The following is a 10,463-nucleotide window of genomic DNA, read 5'->3' as shown; positions in this document are numbered from 1 at the left end:
CACCTATCTCAAGTCACCTAAATCCCTTACACCATGCTCTGATACCACTTGTAACAACCCAACCCGTTAACCAACCAATAACGCAGAATTTTTTTTTTTTTTCTGGTACAGCACATGGCGCGGCGCGCCAAAGTGGCCTGTCCAAAAAGTCATGAAATGCGAAAATGTTTGACCACTTCCCGACGTATTTAGACAAAACGCTTTTAACCATACATTAATATATGTAGAACTAACATGTTCCATTAATAAAATTAGTTTTACGAAGACCGGGCCCACATTGGCCGTTTTACGACTTTCGTACGAAAATACAAGTTTTCAACCACATGACTATTAACACAAAATAAAGCCGAGCATGGCGATTGGGGATACGCTACCCCATCCTAATCAATCCAAAAGCAAGCCTTCTAAAGCAACTACGCGAGTCTACTAGTCCCCGCTTACCCGAACCTCCGCATCCATGCAATCTAATAAAAAGTCAACAACGAGAGGGTAAGCTAACACTTAGTGAATGATAACATACTACATACATATATATGTATAAAATGGACACGCCACACAAATATCAAATACCTCATACGAACTTGTAACACAATTAGTATATCAACATACTCGTAAATACTAACAAGTCGTACACCATCCCAAAACCACATTAGCATGTACTCATCACAATATATATATATATATATATATATATATATGTATGTATATATATATATATATATATGTATATATATATATATATTTATATGTATATATATATATATATATATATATATATATATATATATATATAACATGCTATACAATCACAACACAATATGGTTAACCATAACGCTATGGTGCTACCGGCTCGTGGTTCACACCATACGTATTTGAGTCATACTCTTTTATAGTGCTACCGGCTCGTGGTTCACACTTCGACGCTACCGGCTCATGGTTCACGCCTTGTTTTATAGTGCTACCGGCTCGTGGTTCACACTCGATACTACCAGCTCGTGGTTCACATCTATTTTTATAGTGCTACCGGCTCGTGGTTCACACTCGATGCTACCGGCTCGTGGTTCACATCTATTTTTATAGTGCTACCGGCTCGTGGTTCACACTCGATGCTACCGGCTCGTGGTTCACATATATTTTTATAGTGCTACCGGCTCGTGGTTCACACTCGATGCTACCATAACATCCACAAACAAATATGCCATAAACATGAACGCATAATTATTCCACTCACAATATTAACCCTTCGCCATTGGGGTTATATAATTCACATCACCCGCCCATGTGATAACGTACACACAAAGTGTGCACCTCGTCAAAGGTGGTCAACCAAAACGCACAACCGTGTCAATTGGACCTATAGACAAGTTCATCAATCCACCTATATGTGAAGTGAGCTCTATGACCGAGAACCACTTCACCCGACCCGCACCCATCCTACACATACATATGCACATAGGATATTAACACTCACCTTGTCGCCTTGAAGAATGCTACCAAATAATCTGCAACTCGTCAATGGAAAGTACCTATTCCATTATCACAAATTCAACAACACACTTAGATTGGATTTACAAACCAACCCAATTTGACACTTAGTGCAAATTTGACCCAAATGCACTTCCAAGTACAAACCGCGCCCAAAATTAACCAATAATCACTAACACAAGTGAGAATGGTCTTAATACGCCAATTAAACCCCATCATAGGTGTTAAATACCTATCTTGCCCAAAATGACACTTAAACCCTAATTTGACCCATAAGAAGTCAATATCACGCCAGTAGCAAGTTTTGACACCAAAACATATTTAACTCGGTTCTATGCATCAACCTAATCCGTTTTAAGTTTATAAACCGTATTAATTCGACAATTGGGTCATAATCATCACCAAACCCTAATTTTGACCCAAAGTCAAAATTAGTCAACCAACACACCTAAAAGTGTTCCAACACTTCCATAATCAATAAACCTAGTGATTAAACCCAATTACAAGTCCTAATCAAGGCCAATTTGTTCACCAACCCAAAATCCACCAACAATAACAATAAACCCGATTACTAGCATCCACAAACTCAATTCAAGAGTTTGAATGGGTTTATTAACAATTTAAGTTCAAACCCTAACTTGAATATCAAATCACTAAGATGAAATTCGGAGTTAGAACTTACCAATACCGCCAAAATGATGCCGTTGACGAGTAGAACAACTTTAATACCCGAGGTTTGACCCGAAACACCCTTCTTCTTCTCCAATTGGAGCTCTCTCTCTCTCTAAAGCTCTACTCTCACTCTAGGGTTTGAAGATGAGAGTGTTTGATGAGTGAAAATGTGATCCAAACTGATCAAAGGATTAGTTTTGATGACCCCAAACCGACCCCAAGTGAAAAGACCAAAGTACCCTTCATTTAGACCTTTTAAAAAGGCTGAAAATTGCATCAGACGGGTTCAGCGCGCCGCGCCGAAAGGTGGAGCGCCGCTCCAACCTTCAGGTCAGTTTTCAGTTTCTTGTTTTGGCCATAACTTTTTGACCGTAGCTCCGTTTTCGATGAATCAAATATCGTTGGAAACGTAATAAGATTTCCTTTCCAATGGTAAGGCTTTGAAACATTAACACAAACTTTATTTGGGGTTGAAAAGATACGTACACACCTTGTCACTTCAGATAACATCCAGTTTCCTTCGACGTTCGAGCAAGCAACACGTACGTGCTTCGTATACTTCATACACGCATCGTACACCATAAATACATTATGTACATTAAATATTTGGGTCTTACATCTTAGCTAAGTATTAAAGACCTTAGACTAAAAAGTCTAGATCTCATGTCCTTGGTGAAACCCTAAGTCATAACACTTAGACATTTAACTTTTACATAACCATAAGTTATGAAACTTAGATTTTGTAAAGTAAAGTGAACATAAGCAAATGAGCTTTTGTTTAAACAAAGTAGAAGACCATAAGTTACACAACTTAGATCTAACACAAAAATGAAACCCTAAGCTAGAGAGCTTGGATTCCTAACAATACTTATGAGATCTCAAGCTAGTAAGCTTGTATATTTTATTTAATGAAAACACAAGTCACAAATCTAAAGTACAACAATTTAAAGAAGATCATAAGTTAATAAACTTTGAAATTAACTAACTTTTGTAGAAATCTCAAGCTAGTAAGCTTGTATTTCAAACTTTCTTGAAGATCCATAAAGTAAAGTGTTGGATCTACAAGTTACATGAAGATCATAAACATAGGTTTTGATCTTTTTAACATAAATAAGGAGATCTTAAGTTTTAAAACTTAGATCTAACATAAGTAAAGAAGATTAAAAGATAAAAAGCTTTAATCCTCCATGTTCTTGCACTTTTTTCAAATTAAAGTTTGAAGTCACAAGATATATATTGATTCAAGTTACAAAACATGAATCTTTGATTATGATGATGATGATTCACGAAAATGATGAAGAAAAGAAGAAAATAAGATCAAGAACACTTACAAGTTCTTCACATATTTGAGAGAAAACTAGAGAGAGATTTGAGAGAAAATGTGTGTGTGTGTGTGAATGAAATGAAATGAGAGTTTTAAAAAAATAAAGTGGTGGTGAGGGTGCCGACGGTTTGGGGAGGCATGGGGGGACCATTTTAGCCTCATGTGGCGGTGGCATGGTGTGGTCCATGGTGGTGGTACAAGTTGTGTTGGTATGTTGGGTGGTTTGAGACAAAATGCAAGTATTAGTACACAAGGCATGCTAGTTAGTTGTCTCATTATTACATGGGCTAATTATTAAGTAAATGGGCTAATTAGTCCACTAATTAATCCACTAAGTTGAGTAGGTTGGGTCATGCAAGTCCATTGAGGTAAAGTCCATTAAGGTTAACTAGTGAGCATTAGTAAACACTAAGCGTAATTAATAAACCATCAAGCCAAGTAATTGTCATAAATAAATAACAATTATGTTTACGTAGTCATAATATTCCAATCATGACAAAAGTTTAAAGTGTACCAAGTACGTAGCTCGTTTTAAATAATAAGTGACACTAACGGTCGTAAATGCATTCAAGGATCATTTTAAGTAACTAAGTACTTAAAAACATGTTGTAGATATTAATGAAAGTAATTAGCATAATTAATGATCCCAGAATATAATCTAACTCAGTACGCACAAATACGCAGTTTCGTGAAAGTAATAAATATAATTATAAGTCAAAAAGTTCGGGTCGTTACATTACCCACCTGTTAAAGAAAATTTCATCCCGAAATTTAAGCTAAGGTAGATGGTGGAGTTGGGAAAAGGTGAGGATACTTCTGCATCATTTGATCCTCTCGTTCCCAAATAAACTCAGGCCCTGTTTTGGCATTCCAACGGACTCGAAAAATTGGAATCTTGTTGTGCTTTAAAGTCTTAACCTCTCGGTACATGATTTTAACGGGTTCTTCCACGAAGTGGAGTTTATCATCAATCGTAAGCTCCTCTAGTGGTTTGAAAAGTTCTGGTTCAGCAAGACACTTTTTCAAATTCGATACGTGGAAGGTAGGATGAACGGAGCTCAATTGAGTCGGAAGATCCAAACGGTAAGCAACAGGTCCAATACGCTCCAAGATTTCAAAAGGACCAATATATCGCGGATTTAGCTTCCCACACTTTTTGAAACGGATTACACCTTTCCAAGGTACGACTTTCAACATCACGCGGTCACCCACTTGAAATTAAAAATCTTTACGTTTAAGGTCGGCATAGCTCTTCTGACGGTCACGGGCTGTCTTGAGCCTCGCTTGAATTTGAACAATCTTCTCGGTTGTTTCATGGATTAGCTCGGGTCCGGTGATTTGCTTCTCGCCTACTTCGGCCCAACAAATAGGATAACGGCATTTGCGGCCATACAACGCTTCGAAAGGTGCGGCATTAATACTCGAATGGTAGCTGTTGTTGTAAGAAAATTCGGCTAGCAGCAAATGCTTTTCCCAAGCTTTTCTGAAATCAATAACACAAGCGCGCAACATGTCCTCCAAGGTTTGAATCGTGCATTCGCTTTGTCCGTCGGTCTGTGGGTGATATGTGGTACTCATGTCGAGACGTGTTCCCAAGGCTTCTTGGAAGGAACGCCAAAATCTGAAGGCGAAACGAGCATCTCAATCCAAAATAATCGATAAGGGCACACCATGACGAGATACAATTTCCTTTATGTATAGTTGAGCGAGTTTTTCCATCGTATCAGTTTTTTTCATGGCTAGGAAGTGAGCAGATTTGGTAAGACGGCCGATAATAACCCAGATGGTATCATATCTGCCCATTATTTTTGGTAGTTTTGTAATGAAGTCCATCGTTATCCTTTCCCACTTTCATTGCAGGATTCTGGTTGCTGAAGTAACCCAGATGGCCTTTGATGTTCGGCCTTAACCTTCGAACAAGTCAAACACTTCCCAACATAAGTAGCAACATCCTTCTTAAGATTTGGCCACCAATACGGTTCCTTGAGATCGTGGTACATCTTACAGGCTGCTGGATGAATCGAATATCTTGATTTGTGGGCTTCGTATAGAATAAGGCTTCGTAAATCCCCATAACTAGCCACCCAAATTCTTCCGGAAAAATATCGGAGTCCAGTCTCCTTGACTTCGAATCGGGAGACGAGAATGTTCAAATGTTCTTGAGAAATATTCTCCTCTTTGAGAGCCTCATCTTGGGCTGTGCGGATTTGGCTATTGAGATTCGTGTGAATGGTGATGTTCAAGGCTCGGACACGAAGAGGTACCATTCTCTCCTTTCGGCTCAAAGCATCAGCTACAATATTTGCCTTGCCAGGATGGTAACGAAGTTCACAATCATAGTTGTTCAGCGTCTCGATCCACCGTCACTATCTCATGTTCAGTTGCTTCTGATCGAATATGTGTTGGAGGCTTTTGTGGTCGGTGAAGATAGTATTTTTTTTTCCATAAAGATAGTGTCTCCACAGTTTGAGTGAAAAGACAACGGCTCCAAGTTCAAGATCGTGAGTTGTGTAGTTTCGCTCATGAATCTTTAGTTATCGAGAGGAGTAAGCAATAACCTTTGTTTGTTGCATCATCACGCAACCAAAACCATGTTTCGAGGCGTCGCAATACACAACGAAGTCGTCATTACCTTTGGGAAGGGACAAGATAGGTGCAGAGGTTAACTTTTTCTTCAGGGTTTGGAATGCCGACTCTTGTTCAGTTGCCCAAACGAACTTCTTCCCCTTGTGAGTCAATGCGGTTAATGGTCGTACAATCAGAGAAAAACCATCGATGAACCTACGATAGTAATCGGTGAGGCCTAGGAATTGGCGAATATGAGTAGGAGTATTGGAAGTTTCCCACTTGCCGATGGCTTCGATCTTTGCGGGGTCGACTTTGATACCATGATCGCTTACAACATGGCCAAGAAATTGAACTTCCTTTAACCAAAATTCACACTTGGAGAATTTGGCATAGAGTTGCTCTTGTCTCAAGAGTTCAAACACAAGTCGAAGATGTTGTTCGTGTTCTTCTTCGCTCTTGGAATAGATTAGGATATCATCTATGAAGACGATAATGAATTTGTCCATGTACTGCTTGCATACGCAATTCATGAGATCCATAAACACGGTAGGGTGCGTTGGTTAAACCAAATGGCATCACAAGAAACTCATAATGACCATAACGAGTTCGGAATGCAGTCTTAAGTGCATCGCTCTCCTTCACCCTCAACTGGTGATAACCGGATCGTAAATCGATCTTAGTGTAAACGCTTAATCCTTGCAGTTGATCGAATAGATCATCAATCCTGGAAAGGGGATACTGGTTCTTGATTGTCAACTTGTTTAATTCACTATAGTCGATACACATGCGAAAAGATCCGTTCTTCTTCTTCACGAACAAAACGGGAGCGCCCCAAGGCGATGAACTTGGTTGGATAAATCTACGGTCTAGTAGTTCTTGTAGTTGACTCTGCAACTCTTGCATTTCGGAAGGTGCGAGTCGATAAGGTGCACGAGCCACAGGTGCAGCTCCTGGTACTAGATCAATCTGAAACTCTACTGATCTCAGTGGGGGTAATCCTGGAAAATTTTCTGGAAAAACGTCAGGAAATTCGTTCAAAATTTGTACATCATCCACGCTCTTCTCCTCAGTTTCTAACTTCTTCACATGCGCTAGAATAGCAAAACGTCCTTTCTACATGACCTTTTGTGCCTTCATACAACTAACGAGGTTTAGCTTTGGGCTACATCTCTCTCCGTAAACAATCAATGGCACTCCGTCTTCGCGAGGTATACGAAGGATCTTCTCTCCACAGATAACTTCTGCTTTTACCTTGGACAACCAGTCCATACCAACTATCAAATCAAAACTTCCCAACTTAATGGGTATAAAATCAATCTCAAAATCCACACCAGCTAGGTTTATTATATCTCCTCGGCCAATTTGGTCAACTTTCTCATGTTTTCCATTGGCTACCTCAACAAGAATACTCTCATCCAATGGAACTAATGACCAATCTATCTTAGAGAAAAAGTGTCTACATACATAACTCCTATCGGCACCAGTATCAAACAAGATAGAAGCTAATAGTTTATTGACAGTGAATGTACCTGTAACCAAGTTAGGATCCTCGCGGGCATCTCTGGCGTTCATGTTGAAGACTCTTCCAAGTGTTGGCCCTTCATCCTTTTTCTTGTTTGGACATTCATTCTTAAAGTGACTCTGCTGGCCGCATTCAAAGCATTTCTTTGGCCCATTCAGATTTGTTCTCAAAGATGCGGTGTTGATCTTACAATCTTTGCTGATGTGTCTAGTCCTCTTACACTTTTCACATACCACGTTGCAGTACCCAGTATGATGCTTATAGCATCTCTTGCACTGCGGAAGGCTACCTTTGTAGTTAGGGTTCGAGCTAGGGTTTGGGTTAAGGTTCCTCCAGTCGTTGTTTCCCTTAACATTCTTATACCTCTTAGCTGGGTTCTGATCAAAACATTTACCCTTATTTCTGTCCCACTTACATTTCCCATTACTAGCTTCGGATTCCGATTTCACCTTCTCTAGCTCTTGGTGGGTAATTTGATTCATCAGGGTGTGCACCATGCGCATAGCTTTTGGGACATTTTCTAGTTTCGAAGAGGTGACATTTCCCTGAATGGTATTGGGAAGTCCCCACAAATACCGTTCTATTCGCTTAAATTCAGGAGTAACCATCATGGGGCACATCAAGGCTAAATCCAAGTACCTTCAGTTATAGCCATCAAGGTCAGTTCCTACAACCTTCAGTTCCAAAAACTCCGCTTCCATCTTCTGAATTTCGGTTCTGGGGCAGTATTCCTCGATCATAGCCCCTTTAAACTCCTCCGATGGTGTAGCATAAGCCTCGTAAATTCCTTGAGCCTGGGCGAGTGTGTTCCACCAGGTTAAAGCGCCATCCAACAGCGTGCAGGAGGCATACTTAGTTTTGTTCACTTCGGAGCAGTTACTCACACGAAACACAGATTCCAATTTCTCAAACCATCTCATCAGCCCAACTGGCCCTTGAGTACCACTGAAATTGTGGGGCTTGCAGCTCTGGAATTCCTTATAAGTGCACCCGTTCTGAATGTTCTGGTTAGCTGGTGGTGCTTGGGGGTTGGCATCTGCCATAGCTGGGGCTACTCGAGCAGCTATCATCTCCTCAATCTGTGCTGCTATGGGCATTTTCCTTGAAACTATTCCATTTGCCATCGATCTTCCAAACAAAAATTTCGACTTGAGTCAAAATCCATTATTCAATAATTCATAATACTATAGTATAAAGTAATCAATATGGAAACAACACAATACACGTTAACTAAGCATGGCAAACTAGTTGCAGATAGCTCAAAAACCATCATGTAATAATTTAAATAAAACGCCGTACAATAGTTCAAACAACAGAAATTCCATTCATTAATAAGAAAGTTGCATACATCTTCATAAGGTTCGTACAATACTTGAATAAAACATGAAATTACTAACGGGATTACATAATGAAATCTAATACAATAGCCCTATGGTGATGGTGGATAAATGATGTCCATCATGTGGGACACCTGGTCCTCGAGCTCAGTTACCCGAGCACAAAGGGTATGCACCTCCCATGTCAGCTCCTCGACGGTGGGAGATGCTGGTGGGACAGGTGGTGTATATGGTGCAGGTGGTGCACCAGAAGTAGATGGCGCATAACGAGCGACCTTACGCACGAATGGATCAGCAGGATACAGCACAACCCGCTTACGGGCGGTGACCCTAACCAGCAGTCCACGTGCGTTCACGAACGGCTTACCTCCATTAACCCATGGAATAACATTACCATCATTGCGGTACCGCTTCTTCAGCGGGGTAGAGGGTGGCGGTACAGGCTCCTCCACGGAGTCCTCCTCATAATCCTCCTTGGGATCCTCCTCACTGGTGTTATCGAATGATGAACCGTCTGAATCATCTGAAGGCGGTGCAGGTACGTTACGGGCAGGAGAATGCATCTGGCCGGTGGTCATGGCCCGATATCTGCCAGGTGGAATCGGCACGACTCGTCCGTCAGCAGTACGTCTACCCCAATGACCATGCTCGTTATAGAATAGACCGTCCTCGTTTCCCCTAGGGATCACAGTACCACCGGAATGGTGTTGTGGCCCCGGGAGTATAGGGCTGGGTGGAGCTGGAATCTCCTTTGGGTCCTCGTCTCCATTAGAGATGACCATCAGGTCAGGTGCGTGACTATTATCCCCAGAAGTCGAATCGCCGGAGTCGTCGGAGGGTAGCGGTGACGGGATCTGTGAGTCAACAACAATAGTAGGCGAAGTAGCAGATGAATCTGATTCACTCTCCAAATCAATGATAATGGGCGGGATGTCCGACATCTGAACAAGGAAAAATAACTTTTTCCATGTCAGTATGACATATAGCAAGCACGTAATCAGGCAAAATAACTACGGCAGCCTAGATCATCTATAGCAGTACATAACATGGCAATACTAACAGTATCATACCGAAGTAAAATGCAAGCAAAAGTAGTTAGTAGCATGCAGTAGTGAAAAAAGGTAGTAGCATACGGCATATAGCAGTAAAAGTAAGCAGTAGCATGCAGCAAGTTTCGCAGAAACAGGTAAACAAGCAAGTTGTAGATTAGTCCTATTAGTGAATCCTACTCGACTCGGTCAAGACACACTAATGCAACCTAATTCCCTACAACCAACGCTCTGATACCAAATGTGACGCCCCGTACAAAATCAACGTGTACGGATCATCAACAACAGGATCATTACACGGTTACAACACTATATGCTGTTTTAAAACAAGTTTGCGTTCACGAAAAGATAACGTTTTACAAAAGCTAGCGTGCTTCTACGAATATAAAGCATAAACATAAATACGTGATACAAAGGTCATTACAAAGCCATAAGTTTGATAATAAAATGCGAATGCAAAATAACAAGTTCCATGATTGAGACAACTCTAAGTAATGCAGCGAAAG

This window comes from Rutidosis leptorrhynchoides, chromosome 6 (assembly GCF_046630445.1).
Source record: "Rutidosis leptorrhynchoides isolate AG116_Rl617_1_P2 chromosome 6, CSIRO_AGI_Rlap_v1, whole genome shotgun sequence".
In the NCBI taxonomy this organism is placed as follows: domain Eukaryota; kingdom Viridiplantae; phylum Streptophyta; class Magnoliopsida; order Asterales; family Asteraceae; genus Rutidosis; species Rutidosis leptorrhynchoides.
The sequence above is the reverse complement of the archived record's forward strand: the minus strand, read 5'-3'. Positions refer to the sequence as shown.